The sequence below is a fragment of the Camponotus vicinus genome, unplaced genomic scaffold (assembly GCF_025532165.1).
Source record: "Camponotus vicinus isolate PSW18456_S1 unplaced genomic scaffold, iyCamVici1.0 SCAF_4, whole genome shotgun sequence".
In the NCBI taxonomy this organism is placed as follows: domain Eukaryota; kingdom Metazoa; phylum Arthropoda; class Insecta; order Hymenoptera; family Formicidae; genus Camponotus; species Camponotus vicinus.
In genome coordinates, this window is record NW_028141976.1 from 6,937,271 (window position 1) to 6,958,988 (window position 21,718).

At 33.4% G+C, this 21,718-nt stretch overlaps 2 long non-coding RNA genes across 5 annotated transcripts in view; both read right to left on the reverse strand.

Moving 5' to 3' along the window:
* Window positions 1-500: 500 nt before the first annotated feature.
* On the reverse strand, window positions 501-3,087 carry LOC145970716 (uncharacterized). 4 transcript variants are annotated; one of them, XR_014438575.1, is made up of 5 exons: window positions 2,829-3,087; window positions 2,395-2,606; window positions 2,048-2,242; window positions 1,650-1,864; window positions 501-817 (listed from the first exon to the last, which is right to left on the reverse strand). It is a non-coding gene; the product is annotated as an uncharacterized LOC145970716 (long non-coding RNA). The 4 variants fall into 4 exon arrangements; XR_014438574.1 differs by having other exon boundaries at window positions 2,395-2,492; window positions 2,815-3,087; XR_014438573.1 differs by having other exon boundaries at window positions 2,815-3,087.
* A 10,019-nt stretch (window positions 3,088-13,106) lies between these two features.
* The window catches only part of LOC145971006 (uncharacterized), a 41,053-nt gene continuing 32,441 nt past the window's right edge, over window positions 13,107-21,718 (reverse strand). The window contains exon 3 of the long non-coding RNA XR_014438723.1: window positions 13,107-13,214. This is a non-coding gene — a long non-coding RNA (uncharacterized LOC145971006). The remainder of the gene's footprint in view (window positions 13,215-21,718) is intronic.

The window sequence follows — 21,718 nt, forward strand, 5'->3', positions numbered from 1 at the left end:
CATGTTTTCCAATTTGTGCATCACGTTTGATTGCCTTCTTGATACAACTCAATTTTTTCCGATATCTTTGTCGATAGAAAGTTTCAGGGCGACGGAACAGTAAATTGATATTTTTCATGAAATAACAATTGAGACATAATTAATGCGAGATTAAAATTAAAATGCTTTTTACAAAGATTGTTTCCTTTTCTTCTTGCCTTCTTATAAAGTATACATATGTGCATAAATATTTAATTTATATTTCATTTTCCCTCTCTTCTTTCTTTATTATTTATATAGTTTTATATTCTTAATTTTATAGTTTTAAGATTCACGTTTCAGCTGATTTTTTAATCTGATCTCCTCAAGCGATTTAATTTCAATTATTATTAATTGCAAAATCCGAAATAGTCAATTATGCTTTACGTATATACATCCTAGTCGGTAAAAAATTGCTCGTCTCCCTCGCAGGTTGCGATTATTTTTGAAATTTATTTTAGAAAAAATATGCGTATTCTCTATTGAAGGGTTTAATTTAAAATATTATGTTCATAAATATAAATTTAATTTAATCGCAATTATATATTTCACGCATTTTTATCACATATTGTAATCGAGAACATGTTATATCTATGAGGCTGACAAAATCCCATCATCATAAACGAACCTCTGACATCGTACGTGATAGGAGTATAGATGTCCATGTAGTTATTGTTATCGATTCGACCTACTCCTAAGACCAGACTAAAGCCGACCTGTTCTGATGTATTCATCATGCTCAGCATAATTTCCCATCCTTCTGCTTGAGGCGTCCCCGAATAGTTTCGATACGTCCGTCCTTTATTTGTAACGTAACCAGATGTTAATCAAAATCTTTCTAAAATTAGCACTATATTTATCCAAAATTTGATAATCGCTAAAATATTATATATACTCTTGTGTAGTTTGATTAAGGTATTTTTATAGAATGTAAGTAATTTATTTTTGTGATTATGAAATCTAAACTATTGAATATTATTTATACGATACACGAATTAATTACAAAAAATATTTAAAAAAAGAGTATTATTTATGATAATAATTATATACTGTAATAAAAATGATTTATTTTAAAAAATATCAAACAACACGCGTGCGCGCAAAATTATGTTATAGTTAATTGACATTATGAATTGTGACATAAAGTGAACAGAGAGATATATCTCGTGATGCTGAACTTAAAGAAATTTTCTATATTATTTCTATTTACATCTACATTTATATGTAATTATTTAAGTATCATAGCAATTATATATTTGAATGTGTATTGAAGTTTGGTTTGAAATCTGCGTTTAATCGCGACGTTTCATCACGAGTCTCTCTCTTTTCTATAGCGGCAAGATAGAAACTGTCACGGCTATAAATCGGCGCGATAACTGAAGATGGGCTGGTGACAATGTCGGGAAAGCAGGTCGCGGATAGGTAGATACGTAGGTAGCTACGGACAGCGTGCGACAGACTTTATAGCGGGCTAGTTTGTTGTTGTTTGTTGTTGTTGTTCGCGTTGTTTCTCGCGTGGCAGTACCGAACCGAGACACAATGCCGAGAGCGTGACGCTGGTATTGATAACAGCCTCTCTCCGATGGAGAGGGAGAGATGCCGAGAATACCGGTATGATTGAAGATACATACAACTCCATTTTCTCGCCACGAACAACTTGCACTTAGAGAATTGCATTGAAAATAACGGTTTCTGCAGATTGCATACGTCAATACATGCATGGAAAGCCTTTCACGAAATATCTCGTTAAATTTCTTATAATGTTTCTTTATTTATTATTGCAAGAAAATGATTCTTGTATTTTCGTCAACTGCCCCATCGTATTTTAAGGCCGCAAAATATATTTCTTGAAAAATAATTTCAATAAATTTATTTTTATTTTATTGATAAAACATACTTTATAAACAATTTTATGTCTTTTGTATTTATTCTATAAATAATTATAATGCCAAAAATTTATATCACATGTATTGTATATTATCGAGATATACTGCATGTATGTTATTTAAAAATGTAAATCGTGTCTTACTAATTAAATTTGCATTTGTCGAAATCGGATCGATCCGAAACATTAAAAACCCGTTTGGATACTTGGCCTCCCTTTCAGAATAATCCTTCCAGGTACTGAGCCCACCAATGTCAAGGTGTCAGTGGGAGATCGAAAATCCGATACAGTTAAATATGCTCCAAAAACCGAGCACTGATTGCCGTCAATGCACTATTACTACAAAATAATTTCTTACAATTAGTTAAAATAAATAAAAAAATATATTATATTTTATTATGAATTTTTTGATCTTGATTTATTTAACAAATTGATAATTGTTCATAAAAAATGTCTCATTTTAAAGAAGGATATAAAGATCGTGCTATTACCTGTCGGCTTAAATTCGTTGCGCGAATATTGTAGCATAAAATATGTAGCGTAAAAAAACGCTAAGATCGAATTGAAATTTGGCTCCTATTTCCATTCTCTATTTTTTCACATTTGGATTTTGAACGATTTTGATAAGTCTCATTTACGTACGAAGTATATAAATATTATGTTCTTATTTTGTATTTGAAATAGATAATAAACGAATAATTTCCTGCTTAGAGATTTAAAAAAGGAACTTTTGGTAAGACCATAAATTAAATGATTTCAAAGTAAATTTAACTGCTTAAAATATGAAAGTAAATATTAAATTTTGAACATTGAGGTTAAAAGTAAGAGAAAAATTTCGACTCCAGTCGCTAATCAAAAATGACACTTTCAAATAATTTAGTTGGAGCATAGATAAATAAAAATGTCAATACATTTGTTAGCATACGTTGTCGAATTATTCTAATTCCAAGTCTGCCCTTATGCTAAAAAAAAAATTCAAAACTCCAAAACCGACAGAACTGGCGAAATAGAATTGAATATGAAAAAATATCTCTCTCTCTGGTTTAATAAACAGTGAATCGAGCCGGACTTTGTGCGCTGGAACATCGTCGGTGTCGATATTCGACGAGATATCGCACAAACACCGTCATCCCGATGAAAAGATTGTCAATAACCTCTAACACCTGTTGCGCAGTTTAGCGACGGATTTTATTCTCACGCGTGGGTTATATTCATTTATTGGTTCGCGGATTTGACGGGTCGCGTCGCGTCGCGTCGCGGCGTCGATACACGAATGACACGAAAGTTTCTAACGCAGCTGCCACGCGTGCCGTAATAAAATCACGTTTTGTCAGAATTTTTTAATAAAAGCGCAAAATATGTAGCAAATATTCTGTAAAAAATTGTAAACTAATTTTGCATATATTCTCTCTGTTTCGTAGACATACTTGTAGTTTCTGTGAATAGTTGACAATTTAATTTGACAAACGCCGAATTTTTGACGAGTCCATCAGTAGAAAGAATAATTATTATGTGAAGATATCTATTAATTATATTTACACCTAAAATTGGAGATTTAAACCGAGTTGTTTATTTTAAATATCACTTTCGTTTCTAATTAATTAAGATTTGTTTAAAGTTGAAATTATGCTCTCGCTGCGTCTCTGGAGCAGGAACGAACAGATTCAGAATTCCGTAACAGAAAATTCGTGTCGTTTCAGCCACAGCATGAGAGATGCATTTCGTAGTGTTGTTGATTTTTGCATAATTTATCAAGGTTGTTTGGTTAAGCGAGCCGTTAGGGTGAATCGTAGGGGTTACTGAGCTCGGGAGTTGCGCTATGGGGCGACAATTTCAGACACCCTTCGCCAAGATGATTAGCATCCACATCAGGGACGGACTTATCGCGTTCTAAAATATTTTTAAACACATCGTATGCAATTTATCATGCAATTAATGAGAAGAGTTATCTATTCTTGAATTAATCGCGAATGAAATTTATGACGTGTATCAGAATATATAATTGAAAACTATTGTAATTGAATTAAGATTATTTTATTATGTTGCGGTACATTTTACATGACTTATTACGAGTTTATATTGTAGATAGTTCCGGCTAGTGATGTAAGCAACTGCTTATAAACATAGCATCTCTACGTTCAATATCAAAGTCAATAACCTATGTCTGACTACACGTGTCTGAAACTACTTGCGCTTAAATTTATACATCCATATCTTCCTCTTTCGCTTGCTCTCTCTCTCCTTCTTCTTCTCTTTCCTTTTTTCTTTTTCTCTATGATATATTTTGAATTAATGATCTCTTCAAAGTAAATGTATAGTGTGTTATATAATTACAGACTTTTTTTAAAAAAGTCAAACTTTCATTGACAATAAAAAAAATTAATATATAAGAATAATTTACACATATCATATGTCGCAGGATTTTTTCAGCTTTATAAATGTAACTTTTTCACTTTTATAAATGATAAAATAAAATTTTTTGTTATGAGTATTAACACTAAAAGTTTATAAATTATTTTCTTAAGCATTTACTGCTCTTTAAAATAAAAAAAATTTTTTTGTATTCTATTGTTTTTGTATCCCAGAAAAATTTATATAGCAAAATTCTTCTAAATAATTATACACAAAAAAGTTCTTCTGTAAAACAAACAATTTAAAGACATCATATGCTTTCGAATATTTTTATACAACATATATATGTAATTTATAATTTATATATTAATATTATATTACTAAATGTTTAAATTATCAAAAGTAAGTTGATAATTTAATGCTGAACTAGTATTGAAATTCTAGTGCCAAATTAATATTTATTTTTTAAATAAACAAGTTTGGATTCTTTATTTTGTAGATTATAGTTTGACTTTTCGCTAGAACATAAAATTGGATGATTATTACCGCGGCTCAAACCTACCGGTAAAAATCACCTGTGGTTTGAAATTATCTTGAGAAGGGTGCATTTTTATTTTTTTCGAACAATTTGCCGACAAGGGTCGGCCCTGCTCGACACGTAAGCAGGCATATCGCGAGTATACGGCGACGTTGTTGCGGATAGGAGCGGGTGGACGCAGGGTCGGCATACAGAACGAAGGGGTTATGCGACGCCGAGCAGCCAAGAGGAAGGGGGAAGGGGGAGAGGGTCCTCCGGGGGTTGGGGTGCCGTTGTGGGACAGTCGACGGTGGGGCGAGAGGAAGGGGAGAGGGGGTCGCAGCCTATTCTATACTATACTACTCTACAATAGTTGTTTACCAGAGTCATACTGATCGATACTCAGTGTTTGCTATCAGAGGGAACCATGCATGCCGGGCGCTACTTGCCCAACACCAAAAGTAAACACCCACCCCCGGTCGCTATCACCCCAACAACACACCCGCCGCTCCTCCGTCGAGCGTCTACCAGTGAATTCTCACTCGTCTCCCTCTCATCCCCCATCCCTCTCGCTTCTGTGTCTCTCTTATCCGCTCCTGGAGACCCTCTTTCCGGTCGTATCTGACCGCTACCTCGTAGGTGCATAGACATTCACCGACGTCATTGCACCTACGAGGGTCTATAAACGTACCGTTATGACGCACGTCGTCGGCATGTCGCGCACGTGGATTTTTGCCACGAATGGCGTGGAACATTTCCTTACCTCTCAGGCATTAAAATCAGATTAAATGCAAAAATATCTTCCATATAAAATTTATTATATAAGCGGTCCTTGTTGACACTCAAATCGAATATTTTACTGAAATAATTTATTGCAATCATAATTAATTAGTCGTGCAATATAATCACACTGAAAAAATATAATCCTCCCTTTTAATTTCTAAAAGTGACAGTTTATTGAGTTGATTTAAATAATCGATAAATGGTTATCATCTTTACTTCTCTAAAAAATGTTACATTGATAAAAAATACTAAAAAAATTAGTTAAATTTTATTATTAAGAGATTATTAATCGTAATTACTAGTCATTATTCAATTAATTATTCAGAAAAAATACATAAAAAATATTTACAAATAAAAGTAAAATAAAAATATATACAATAAATAATTATTTAAATCTTAGTAAAAATATCTGTATATTTAAGAAGTGCTAAAAATTTTAGTAATTACGAGCGATTATTAGGTTAACATACCATAAAATTAGTAAATACGAATGCCTATATAAGCTGAACATGTATCGCGCACAGCCCATTTCCTCCACGGCCATCGCCTCGCAAGGTGCAAACTACTCCCATAGGAGCGCGGGGGTTGTCTCCGAGCGATCATGGCCAAGTCCAGGCCGTTTCACCTCGTACATTTGCATAATAGGGCAGCTCGTGTCCGGGAACACGACGTTGGAGGAAATAAGAACGTTAAAAGGTGTAGTGCGGAAAAAATTGTACGTATCGTGAAATTTTTTCGGGAAGTACGGGATTTGCTGCTAGTGACCATCATTACATTGAACGTAGCACTGTGTATATAACATCGTCAAAAAATATGCAAATCTAGAGATGTTAATTTCATATATATATAATACTAAATAAAATAATACTAAATGAAAAAGATATAAAATATCTACAAATGATTCAAATATATATATATGTATATCATCTTACTATGCGTATGAATAAAGGAGAATTTTTTTTGTTAAAAAATAAGTTTTTAATAAAATATACACAAATACATTAAATTCAATCTAATTAAAATAAAAAAATTGGCAATGTGCAACGACCATCTATGCAACTTTTATATATTTTTAAAAGGACGTATTTGAAAATCCTATTTAATATGTTAATGCATCTCGTTATTTTGTGGAAAAAGTATTGAAATTGAAAAAAAAAATAATATGCGGCCTATAAAATAATGCAAGTGATTATTTTGATGCTTAATGCTTTTGCAAAGTAATAATCTTATCCTCTATATATATTGTGTACATTTGTACACCCGGTAAAAAATCCTAAATAGGATAATAAAATTCAAAAAACATTTTTACGCATTGTATTTTTAATGCAGCATAATTAATGTGAATGTATTTTTACTTGTTATAGAATTTATCTTACAATACATTAAAAGTTTTAACATATATATATAATTCCTATTACCATAAAATAAAATTTCAGGTGTAGATTTTTATTTAATTAAAAACACACATCAAATAATTTTTCATGATTTATTACTTATTATATAATATTTATATAACATGTATATTGTAATGATGTAAGAAAAGATAGCGTGATAAACGTCGTAAAACTTGACGTCGCGAAGCATCTTCGAATCGATATAAGGCGGAAGACGAAATTTTCGGAGGAAATGGCGTTCCAGGAAATGATTTTAATACGGTGCCGGCTGAGAAAGGGTGAGACACGGCAAAAGCCGGAAAGTCGCCGCAAATCCTGCGCGGACGGGTACAGAATAGGGAGCCTGGTAAACAAACAGTGAAAATAATATAATTTACAGAGGATTAGGAATGGTCGGGACGGTGCAACGGATGGCAGGGGGAATCAGGAAGGAGTAGAAAGGGTTTCGGGTGCACAGAATAACTGTTTCTGGTTATAATTGATATCCTGGCAAAGCTCTATAATCCCTCCCAACCTGGCCGCCACCCTCTTGAAAGTCGAAACCAGGTACGGCAAAAGGTGGAGACCGCAAAACCACATCACGTTTGGTTATGCTTCTATTTACGGAACATTTTCATAACGGTTTATTTCCATTAATGTGGCCGGCCCGTTGAAAAAGGAAATGTATTTTCTCGCAGACTTTCAACATAAACTCGTCGCGAGATCTGTGATTAATTCATTCATAGCGTTAATATAGCCTCTCCAATTGTATTTTCAAAAGGTAACTTCAAAAGATAATAATTGATAATTTTCTGATGATACTTTATATATTTTTTATTAACATTTAATAACATTTATATTTTTGTTTTATATATATACATACACCATAATCATATAAGAGATAAACTATTATAAAGAAGTAAAGTTTATTCCTAAAGACAAAAGCTTAATGCACTATTGCAAGACGATAATAACGAAAAACCGATGGTAGGAAAACAGTTAAAAAATAATAAAAGCGGAGTAACACAACCGGAGTAGAAACGAGAGAACACGAGAACGCAACTTGACGATCGACAGGCGAGAAGAAAACAACGAAGCAGGAAAAAGAAGATGCAAGGAACGAAGCATTGTAAAATAGAAGGAGGGTTGGACGACAAAAATAGGAAATGCGCGGACGAGGAGAAATAAAAAAGGGAAGACAGCGTGAGAGGTATTGCAAAGGTAATGCCTCTACCTAGCGAACATGTAATTACGATCCCATTGAAAAGTTGGCCAATGCGGCCTTCCGTGAGCGCATTAATGCGACTGACCGCCTCTCCCCAATTATAAAAGTCTTGAAACAATAGAAGCGCTGCGAGCGCATATACGCGCGGATAAATGATACGCGCGCATCTGTCCGGCCGCGCCCGACAACTCTTCGACGCTGTTCTTCCGGCCTTCAACCGGATGTCAGTCCCGTCTCCGGGCGCGCGTTCGTCGGCATGAGCTTCGAGAAAAGCTCGCGTCCCTTCAGCGAGTCTGCCCCTTTTTTCGCGGATATTTTATGCCCCCGCAATCCTTTATTTCTCTTATTACCCCAACGTCGACGCACAATGGCCTGGACTTTGGTAATTGGACAACAGATTCGGAGTGGAATTCGATAATTAGGGAACCTAAGGAAATTCCCTGCGCCGAAATGTTGAGTTTCTTTTTTTCCTTCCTGCTGTATGAGATAGCTCGTTTTTTTTATGATTTTGAATCGAATCGATTAGAAGATTCATGGATGCGGCCCGTATTACTTATTTCTCTTCATAAAATGTGTGTGTTTTATGATAAATTAATAATTAAAGATAATTAAAATTGTGATCTCTATATTTATGTGTATATATAACAAAATTATATAAAAAATATTAATACCAATAATTTTAAATGCACGTTTATATTATACAGTGTGTCAGGGCAATCTCTTCCCAAAAAACTCTTGTAGCTTAGAGAACTTTTCAAAACACTATAATAAAGTATTTTTTCATCGAATACTTTTCGAGTTATGAAACTTGAAATAATTTCTTAATTTTTACATAAACCATAAAATATATCTAGTAAAATATTCATTTTTCGATTATCTTATCTTAATACTTTTCTGTACAAAATAATGAGAGGAATCAATTGGTGTAAAGAAAACACATAATTGTTTCGAAGAAAAAATATGTAATTGTTAATTGCAAATTATGCAAAATATGTAATTTGCAATTAACAATTCCATATTTTTTCTTAAAAACAACTATGTGTTTTCTTTACACCAATTGATTCCTCTCATTATTTTGTACAGAAAAGTATTAAGATAAGATAATCAAAAAATGAATATTTTACAAGATATTTTACGGTTTATGTAAAATTAAGAAATTATTTCAAGCCTCATATCTTAAAAAGTACTTAACGAAAATGTACTTAATTATAGTGTTTTGGAAAGCTCTCGAGATAAGCTACAAGAATATGCAATGACAAATAGTAGGTTCCATTTAAGAAATTGAAGGTGATCTTCATGTGACCTTCAAATAACTCTTCAAGGTCAAACCAATGGTACCCAATGGTAACCATCTTATGTCCCCCTCGAAACCATACAACTTTTGTCTGAAACATTTTTGTTTGCTGGGCTTAGTTTTTGAGATATTTTACTGTCCAAGTTAAAATGGGACACCCTGTATATATATATATCAAATATATATGTCAAGTATTTGCAACAAGAAATTACAAAACTCAAGTAATTATCTGTTTAAAGATAATAAAAGAAAAAGAATCGCGAATGAAATCGTGATTATAATCGTGATGATAAATAGAAATATTTTACATAACTCACGCTCAAATCCAAGCTACTTTCGCAATGCTCGACATCGATTCGTACACAAAAGATCTAATCCTTATTAATTCGGAAAGTTCGTCTTTCTCCAACAGTACAAAAAAAACAAGAGGTACCGTCGATGAATTCTCACGAAGCGAATCGCTTCGCGAAAGCGCTGCTTCAGAGAGAGAATGACAAATTAACAAGTCGTGGTTTTCTTGCGCGTCACCACCAGAATCTTTCGCGATCGCGTAGATCTACTCCCTCTGTACCTAATCCCCGGCAAAACTTCGACGAGATCGTTAAAAGAGATTGATCGCCATTTCGTCACTCAAACAAATCGAGTCGCATTCCGAACAAAAAAGTTATCGCTTTCTACTGCTACAAATTCTCATCAGAAATATCGAGATATTTATAAGTTATTTTGCATCTCTTGGAGAAGCAAGATGTCTCTAAAATATTTATTCTTAAATGTATCACAAAATTTTTGAGCTTACGATTGAAAAGAATATATATTATAAAATTTTAAAGTGTAAAAAAAGTGTATATTATATTATTTATAATATTCTTATATTTTTGAAAAATTATTTTGCGTGTGATGAAGAAAAGATTGAGGAAAATACAATCGATATATTATTAATACTTCATAAAATATTATTTGTATAAAAAAAGTATCGTAACTAAAAAAGAAATTTAAAAGAATTATTAGCTTAAAAAGATTTTTTTATAAATTTAAATATATATCCAAAAGAGAGAGAGAGAGAAACAGAGGTAAAGTAGGACGTGATTGGCTATCGAATGGATTATTAATGACTATCTAGCGTCGTTAATTGAATTAGCCATTACGGACTTCGTAGTGACTGAAGTACTTTTAGCATCATATATTTTATATCGCAATTTTATATCGGATGAAAAACTTTGCGCAAAGAGGTATCAAAAAGTCAAGGATGCCAGGACGCGTGAATGCCAGTTCGAGGATGAATTGCGGCCACGAAGGACTGGAGGGGGTGTCATTAGAGATCCGGCGGGGTTGCCAGCTACCTCTCAAAGCCCCAGCCCTCCCGCGGACGGTTCCCTTATCCGAGGGGAATTTCTAACTGATTTACGAGAAAACAAGTCTGTTTAATATTTCTCTTGTTCCCTTGGCGCCGGCGACGCGATCGCGTCTCTGCGCCTGACTCGCCGGCTTATAATCTCCCTCTAAATCGACTTACATTCGCGACAGTATCCATAATGCACGTGTAATAGCGTAAGTTGATTCTTTAATTAAATGTAAGAAAAATTGGAACATTATTATATTTTTCTGCAACTCGTGAAAAATTGTCGAAATATATTTTATTAGCAGATTCAAAAATAATCAAAATAGATACAAAAAGATATGTTCTTATAAGAATATATTCTCTTACTAATTTTCAGCCAGAGCCGAAACATTGCCGAAACAAATGTCTCGAGGCATTTACGCCTGCGGATTAGATATATTTCCGATTTACGTGACGGCACGCTGGAAGCTGTATCGTTTCTTTATATAAATCTTCCACTTGAAATCTACTTAGAGATCCTAAACCCCTCGCGGCTTTAACCCTCTGCAACGTCCTCACAACCAAACAAGTCGCTTTTACTTCCAGCCCTCCTGCCTTATTCCATGACGCGGCAGCGCATTTCCCAAAAATAACAATTTTCCTATTCTGTTATACTATTTTTTAAGCTCTCTCTTAAATATGCTTTATTTTTTCTTAAAAAATAAACATTTTTTTTTACTTTTTAAATTAGAAAAATAAAATAATAAATAAAAGATAAAATAATAGTTTACAGCAATAAAGACAAATTAATCTTTAGAAGCAATTATCATAATGTATGGCACATTTATATTTCAAGCAAAGCTGTATCATACTTTTCAAAAAATAATTTTTTAGTCAAAAATATTTTTCTGCTAATTTGATAATATAAATTTATGTTATATATTGTAAATTTAATGTATGTAAATTACATACACATATGTAATATATATACAATTATAATTAAAGAATAATATAATATAAAATTTTTTATGTAGCCGAATCAAATCAGGATTTGTAATCGAGCTTTATAGTGAATGGTGTAACGCACAGCTGGATATATAACTTGTTAGATAAAACGTGCAAAACACTTTGAAAAGTTGGAGGAAACATCGCTTACGGGCAATTGTATATCGCTTTAGAATGCAATAAAACACTTCCTGTTATTTCCCTTACTCTTTAAGATTCTTCTTAAGATTAAACGCTTTATCTGATAAAGCAAACAAGAAGGAATTAATGACATTCTATAGAATGTATAAAAAAATAGTATATTATCAGATAATATGTACATGTGAACTGTCAATTAACAATTAATTATTCTAACAAAGCTATTTGTAACATATATAAAAATTATTGCATATATTTCATTAAACCTAATTTAAATACTTGATACAATATTAATCTCAAATATAAAAATTAAATATTTTAATAATAAATAATTAGAATAATATTGATATAAATAATATTAATATCTTTTTAGTAGCCTTTAGTTAAATTAAGACGAAAATTTAATCATCTGTGTGCAAAATTTTGCATATACTCGTTTACAGCCGCACTTAAATTAGTAGTTTGACGCTGCCTGTGTTTCTTTGTCTGTTGCTGGCCCTCTAGTCATTCGTCGCTTTAACGTTCTAATTATCATTAGTGCTAAGCGGACGGATATCTCGTAATATAGTGTCGCGTTCCTTAAACCAGCCCTTGACTTTACCCCTGAACATGGCCACGAGTTTCTTAGGAGTTAGCGGGAGATATTGCTCGCTAGGCGCCATACTAATGACCCGACGTCTTGGATACAGACAATTGCTTAAATATAGATTAAATGAGAGTGCACATGATCGAATTTACGTCATAAATATATTATATTTTTGGAGAGCGTTATTCATATTAAGATAACATATATATATGCAATGTATGCATAAAGAAAACAAGCTTATAGATATGCAATGTATGTGTGAAGAAAATAAAATTCTGTACTTTGATATTATACATATGTGTCCCATGACAAATGTGTCAATTATTAATTTTACAAATTACAATATAATTTTACAAATTATTAATTTTAATAAAAAATTTACTATTAAATTAGTAAATCAGTTTTTCTTGAGAAATGTTGAGGCGCCGACAAACTTGAAGTAATTATGATAAAATTTTTTGTCGCTTATGTAATAAATACCACCCTCTCCCATTCTCTTTTCCGCCTCTTTACGTTGATTTCGCATAAAAGACAAGGAAGCACTCATTTCTTTTCTCCTACGCGAAAAAATGCTTAATAGCTTTCATCGCGTTTTTTGCAAGTACCTACCTACTCTCTTAGCTGTGGTTTCCGTCCTTCTACCCTTTTTTCGCCGGTTTCCGCTCCCTCCCTTCGGATTATCCTCAATTGTTCACTAACAACTACTCCTGTTTCCAGCTCCTTTAACATAAAATGATATTAAAATTGAGATATAGTATTTTATGAATTTATTATAAATATATTACATGTATAATCTAATATATAATCTAATTTGGTAAAAAAAAAATAGATTAATGTAGAGTAATAAAAGTAATTCTGTAAAATTGATATATCAAGAAATTTTGAGTTCCAACATTTTAATAAAATTATAAAATAATATTTAATAATAAAAATAAGAAGAAACATATAAAATATCAGTAAACAGTTTTCGATCGATGCATTTTGTACACGGTTATCTCTATTGCGAGGAAAGATTACCATAGATGTAAACAATCGTTGAAGAAGCGCATGTTATCTGATATAAATCAAATGACAAGCAAATATAAGCTACTATGAAGCATATTCTCTAGTAAATTTTCTCTAGTATACGAGAGGATCATGAATGCATTTACAGGCGCGCGATACGGGGCAACCAACAGGATTTACATAGCTGCACCCGCGCTTCATCACGCGCCCGCTTCGTTTTATTGTGCTCTTCTGGCAGTTGCTGGCGGTAAATAGCCGGCTTATAAATAACAGAACCGGCAATATTATTGCTGTGCCACGGGCGGCGGCGGATTCGTACGAAGCATCGATGCATCGGTGACTGCGGGAATGCAATTGTCACTGATAAGAGAAAATCTGCCAAGAGAGAGAATCGACGCGACTCTGTTGACGGGTTCACCGCCATTCATTGAGAGTTTAGTTTCGGTAACTATCTGATTCAATTTATAATGAAGAAAATGAATTTATGACTTACTGTATTACTGAAATTGTATTAAGAGCTTTAATGGTGTATAGTCTCTATCAAGTTTTAACGTTGATGAATCTTTTAAGTTTAGTTTTAATTCAAAAGTTTATTAAAATACATGATTAAATAGATATACAAAATAAATCGAATGTATAAAGTAGAAGAAACTATAATTTGACCGAAATAATAACGGAACAAATTTTTTATTTAAATCATTGATTAAACTTCATGTTTTATAAAAAGATATTTGTAAAAGGAAGATATTAAATCGTATAAAAAATATTATAGGAAGAAATCTTATTTTTATCTTTTCTCTATTTTTATCTTTCTCTTATCATATTCTTAACTTTTCTATTTTTTGATCAAATTTTTAATTATTTTTAATCAACTAATCACTCGGTATATGTCGTGTCATAATTTCTTGACTAAATGACTCATAGAGAATTTAATTCGTCAACAAAGTTTGGCGTTTCTTCAGAGCTTTCCTTGCTAATGAACGACTGTCATAAATAATTTCAATGCCTCTTCGCATCGTGTTGGTACAATGGACTAGGGAGAATTCGCGCTTACTTGTATCTTTTTTCGATGTCGCGCCCGCCGAGCGCGCCAAGAGGGTGGCTTGGCCGGAGCAAGTTTCGACAGCGAAGGATCTGATCATTCATTTCTTTATCCGATTATTGAAAAAGAATGTTTTGTACAAGAAGGGTGAGCAATTTGTACTGTTATTATCTGCTTGATTTGCAGAATATGTTGAACTCTTTTCGTATAAATTCTCTTTTTCTCTTTAATAGTTTTAATGTTATCATTTAATATAAATATTTTTAAATAAAATATATCAAGAATTATCCAAAAATATTCCTCTTTTACCTTTGTACAAAAAGTAGAAAAAAAAACATTAATAAGAAAAAGAATTCTTAAGATATCTTTAAACTATTTTAAATAACTGAAATGTTCATAATTATTTAATTAAAGCTTTAATTCAATATTGATGAGATATGTATAATATTTGTATAATATATTATTTATATAAAATTTGTTATCGTATTTTTTATAAAATTTTTTATAAATCTCCTTGTAATAGTTTTCATTCTATTTTTATAAATACGTAAGGTGTTAAGAAGTGATAACACGACTATAAAACATTGAGTGACCATCAATATCTTTTACTACCGGAGAATAGGAAAATAATGATCACAATATAAGAAAGCCTGATTCCTATCTTCTGACGAAACAATCCCAATTTGACGCGTCCGTGAGTTTAGATGACGCGGAACGTTTGTAGGTAGTTGAGGTGATCAAGACGAGACATGAAGAAGCAAGACGATAAAGCGCGAGAGGGACGCGGGGGTCCAAATTAGCCCAGAGGGACTTCTTAACAACTGGAGGAGAATAGCGCAGGAGGATAGGAGGAGGATGGGCGACTCTTACACGCAGTTCTAACCACCCTTGCGAGACACAATCCGCCCTCTTATGCCTCGGTAACTCTGTCGAATTTGTAGTTAAGGTTGTAAACGTAAACCTGGGAATTCAGACCACCCTCCCGCACTCCTCTTTCGGTACGAACCCCTTTCGGTTTTCCTCGATGGCGGTCTTGCACACGCGCGACGCTGCTGCGCAAATGTTGGCTTATGTTTGCAAACCCTCTCCTCCTTTCTGTTCGCGTAACACGCGTTTCATTTCGGATGTATGTACCATCCTTACGTCTTACAACCGCTCTCGTGAAGTAACGAGCGCCACATAAAACCGTGCTCTTTTTGCTTCAACCAATAACTGCTCTTCTATTTGAGGTCAGATTTTGAAGGAAAACCGAATGCGCAATGCGACAAATTTCCAATTTTATTTTCTTTCATTTTTATGCAATAACATGTTAATGTAGACGAAAAAAAAATAAATTGAAATAAAAAAAATTCTTTTGTTACTCATTTTTATTATTTCTTCATTACTAAATCTAGCAGATTTATTCGCAGCTCGAGATTCGAATTTCTATACGTATTCTCACACTACGTACCATTATGTGCTTACATGAGATATTTTTTATTCCCATTAAAAGAAAAGAACATTGTAAAGCATGCACGCAGATATCGGCCATTTAGAATATTACAATCGCGCAATTAATACAGTTAAACGCTTCCTCCATCGGCGATCCCTTCGTCGTTTCTCCCCACGTATTTTTCCTCACGTATTCGCGCAAAAGGACACGAACACAGTCGTACAGACCCGCGCACACTTAGCGACTAACACTCGACGTAGGCGAGTATATCGAATCCGCAGTGGAAACGTGCACGGGAAATGGTTGCGGATATTGGCTATAGATATATTTCTGAGGGAGCGAAAGGGAGCGCGTTGGAACATAAAAAGATCGGCCGCCTTATAGCAAACGGTGACCAGTCCTCCCCCCTCCGCGCCCCCGTCGCGCCACCGCGCCACCCTCGCTCCACCTTGCCCCCTCCGATTTATGGAGCATTCTGTACATTCGATATTTTCTATTGTCGATCGCCCCTATTTGTCTTATTTATGTTTCTTTTAGGGCCGGCGGTCACCCCGCGCCCGCCTTGGCTTGGCCGGCGTCCACCCCGAAAGTACTTCGTCCACTCTCGCGCGAAATTCACCTCCTCCCCATGCACGGTCGGCCACTGGATATTACGAAGGATTTGCTCGTGATGCAAACACGCCGCTATATTAAAACGATATATTTCGCCAATGCCATATCATAAGATGCATGATCGCTAACGTTGCTATTAAATTATGCAAATATATATATATATAAATTTTTTTTTTTTTGCTTTACAAATAAATATATGAGAAATTAATTAACAAAGTGTATACATTTTTTCTAAAAAAATTAATTTATAAAAATTATTTCTAAATAAATTAATAAATTAATTTATCTAGAAATAATTCATTATAAATCAATAGATATAAAATTCATTATTCTAAAAATAATAGCAAAGATCTGACTCATAATATAAACATATGTAATAAAATTACCCAGTTAAATCGTAACGTATGAGTGAACTGAATTGTTAAATGCTAAGAAATTGTGAATTTACTTTGTCATGGGTTTTTTGTCTTTAAGAAAAATGTATATCGGGATGACTTGGTAGGTTTTCGTCATAATAGGAAACTCAAACCTATTTTCTACATAACCGCTTAGATCTTTCTTCCCGAAATTCCTGGCAGTCTCGTACGTAAAGGCGTGAAATATTTGAATCGATTATACTGGAATATCGCATATAAAGGGAAAATTTTGTCGCTGAAATATATTTGCAATGTGACATAATTTTTACTAAAATAAGATATTAATTTTATAAAATATATGCAAATTGTTTGTAGTTTTTACTTGTTATACAACAGTTACCCTGCTTTAATAGAGGGGTTAAAATTGCTGATTTAATTGCAAGTATTCTTCATTTTGAATACTACATCAATAACATTACAATATCATCAATATCCCAATTATTGTAAAATATTAATATCTGTATAGATGTATAATGCACTTTTATATAAAATTATTGTTGTTCACTTGCCTAGTTTTTTGTATAATCAGTATATTTATCATTTATATTAAATAAAACCCAATCATACATGCATCATTCATATTAAATAAACCTAATCGTAAATAAATGGCAAAAGATCCGTGAAAAGAATAACGACAATGTGCTAATCATTTGATTTATGTTAACACGATAAATCAATCAAGCTGAATCCTTTGGAGCTTATCTTAGGGGTCAAGCTCAGCCGAGTGCCTTCTTCGCGCATAGTGTACACGATTTGTCTTCGGATAGTTTAGGCACGGTGTTAATACGAGAATAAACAGCGAGCTAAGATCCCTCCTGGCTTAACGCGTCTCTCCTTGAGTAAGCCCGGTTAAGTCGAGAGGTAGGTTCGAGATTCGGGGTTGCTGGTTCCAGGTCTGGACGGTCTCGAGCTAGGATGAGCAAGGGCTTTCTAATTAAGATCGTTAAACTGCCATGAAATTCAAATTACGTTTACTGCTGTCCTTACTTCCTTTCGCGGACCCTCTTGCGGACAACGCAGATCTTAGCGTCTTAACGGCGGTCAGCGCGCGAATGTAATTATCCGCTTTCTTTTAAATTCTTTTGACATGCTGAATACAGTAGAAAATATGTCGCTGATGCGATAAATTTCTAAAATGGCTTGATATACTTTTTTCAATATTTGACATACTCCCTTCCGCTCTAATATATATGTATCTTTTAATTAGAATCTTCAGTTTGTGTTATTATAATTCCCATTTGTCTGTAGCATCTTTGAAGTGACAACTTCAGCCATGGTCCATGTTGAGATTCCGAAGGATATTCGTCGCCTATGAGGGCGGTTTGTGAATCTTGTTTAATCAGTTCCTACAATTGCGATATCGGATGTGCGGGTCGCTTCTCAGAAGTTCTCGCGCGCATACACGATATTTATTAATCTATTGAATACAATAATATCCAGTAGATTAATGGAATAGTAACTCTGTATTAATAGTTTAGTTTAGTCTAGTTTTGTACTAAGTGTAAGTCTTTCTAATCTAAGAATTGATTTAATATTTATTGCGACATTCTAGTCTGTTATCGAGAAAATCAATGCACCAAGGCAACATATGAATAGTCGAGATTCGCCGAGGTAGAACCAGTTGACCCAGTGTCTAGGACGGGGGTGGGGTTCCCACCCCTTTGCCTTACGTTAATTTAATAGAAGGGACGCGTGCTGCCCCGAAAGCACCCCTTGCCTTACCCTTCTTCGCCGGTAGATACGCTAACTTACAAGGGGCGGTTATCAGGCGTCTCTGCTTTCGACCCCTCAAGATTCGGAATTATCTACCGACTAGGAATCTATGCTAATATCGTCAGATTAGTACGGAACCTGCTCTCGGATTATTGAAATTTCAATATTATTGATAATATCTCTCTTATTTACTGAATCAGAAACCGTTGCTTCAAAAAGTACAAAAACAGCTTCAAGTTTTTTTTATTAAATTAAGTAATAATAAAAATGTTGTTATATATTTAATTCATTGAAAAAAAGTCTACAAAATGTAAGCCGCGAAATAAAATATTTTTTGTGAAATATTTATAATAATTTCAGTAATTTCTTTTTTATAAGTTAACAACGGAAAAAGTAATAATATAATTTGTTTATAATTTTGTTACATTATATTATAATATTGCATATAAGCTTTAAATTGAAACATTTAAATTGTAAGAATAAGATAATATTAAATCATATAGATAATTAAATTATATTGCACTGCTATTCGTTGAAATCATATAAGCGTTTCATTTCTGAATAATTTGGTCATCAATCGATATAGTCATTGAAATAACAGATGAAAATAATAGAATGTAATACGATTAATCCCGTTCTGAAAAATGCATGTTCATAGCGTTCTCTAGAAAGCTTCTGTACAGGAGATACATCTATCTCGAGATTTATAAAATTCTAATGTACATATTAAATATTCGGTACATCCCCGTAATTTCTGGCAATCATCTTGATTCATGCTAAACACAGACATATCGCCACACATATTACAGTTAATAATCGTCATGAACAGCTTTATCGAAATTGTAAAATGTCAATAATTGACTTAAGCAGGGAGCTAATAATTCATTATTCAGCCCGAATCATGCACGTGTATGGTAGTTGGAAGTGAAACAGAAGTCGACCTACTTTCGAGTTTTTACTGGATTAGATAAAATATCCTCAAATTACTCATAGATAAAAAAAAAATCCGGACAGGAGGAAGATTACGAGCAGAAATACAAAGATTGTTTCAGATTTTCATCTTTTCTTTTTTTTAATTTCCAATATTACTATAGAAAGAAACATTTTTTTTTTTAAACGGCTGCATTTTGTGGAAAACAATTAAATTATATGTCCTATCATCGCGTTAGATGTGTTGATTATCTGACAAATCAACTTTATCCAACATGTGAAGATAAAAAGATAGAATGCTGCAAAAACTCGAAATATAGGACATAATGATCGTATATATCGTTAAAAAGACTGATGTCTATTTCGATTGCTACCCTCATGCTCGGTCCAGAAACGTCTATATTATCCACCTACCTTTTCCCCTACATGCGGGCATCCTATTATGCAATTAGAGAACGGGTACCACGAAATTCTAAGGGAGCCAAAGCCCAAGGTATATCGCTATCGAACATGACAGGACACGGCCGTCCGACACACCCTTTCTTCGTTCGAACTCGTATGACTCGAACTACCCTCTCGCATTGCTTGCTTATCTCGAAAACATTTTCACGGATTTTCATCCGCGTTGTCGAGATCATCGTTAACATCTCTTAACACTTTTTACAGGAAGTTATACAACTGTTTTTTGAGCGCAATATATGTATTTTTAATATTTCAAATATATATATGTATAAATTATTTATATTTTATCTTTTGAATTATAAAAGTTATGTAAAATCCATTTATGTAAGTTTGCAAACATTTTTCTTTCTGTTTATTTTGCTCTTTATTTAATTACAGAAAAGCGAAATAAATATTGATTCGAGAGCTTAACAATGTTAGGTTTATCTGAAACCTAACATTGAAGTAGAAAGACAAATCAAATAGCAAGTTACTTAATCGCTTTTCTCCAACAAATAATAACAAAAAAAAAGACCAGTAACTTATTACTTAACTTGTGTTCTTCAATGATTCTTGATTTGATAATGCAAAAGAAACATAATATTTTCTTAAAATTGACTCAGAAATTTAATAATCTAAATAATTTATGAAAATCAAAGCTAAAAATCGAATCAAGTGAACAAAATATATTACAGAATTTCTATGTTGTGTATTAACATGAAAAATAAAGCAGCAACATTACAATATTTGTGTCCTTTTATAAAATATTCTTTATCATATTTTATATCGCCGTTTTCCTTTACATCTTTCATATTTTACGTTTCGGCATCGATATTTTTTGCATATCTACAGAGTTATTATTCGTATAAACTGCACAATTTTTAAATTCATTCATGATTCTTGTACATAAATAAGATATCGCGAGAAACGCACGGTAATGTCATCCAGCATTCGTGGTTGTTTCGTGGTAGCAGAAAATTTCACGGTACATTTGGTTTCATGAAGCGGCCCGTCGTAACTTATACGAAGTATCCGGAAAATAGAGAACGTTGTCGCATGAAGAGCATGGGGCCCCATATCAGCGTGAAAAGTCCCGGTAATCCTGCAATTTGTATTTATTTCCTACCCAAAGCTTTTTTTCGTCGGAGAGTAACGATGAAAAACTCGACTCGTTACCCAGTCTTCGCGGCTCCTTCGGCGGGAAAAAAATTCTTTAGCCTAAGTTGCCAAGACTTATTGCCTTCTGTCGCGATTGATCTTGCGCATCTATAGTTTTAATCTCTCGTTTATATCGTGATTGATCGAATGCGTTATTTTCAACGGAAAAAAAAAATAAAAAATTAAGTTCTGATTTATTAATAATAATCCTATTTTCGAATAAAATAGGTTGCCTCTCTCAAAATTTACTTCAATGATATAGAGCCGAGATATACAACGCGCAGCATTAAATGTGAAGATTATATAGATTTTGAATGTAGCATCGATCACCAATTGGCCACTTATCGAGACCGCTTGATATCGCGGAATATATATCGAAGCAGAACAACGGAGGGTCTCTCCGCGTGAAGGGCCAATTAATAACGTGGCGAGTGCCGGATCGTTATAACGTAGTCATCTTATTACGAGGCTGCCG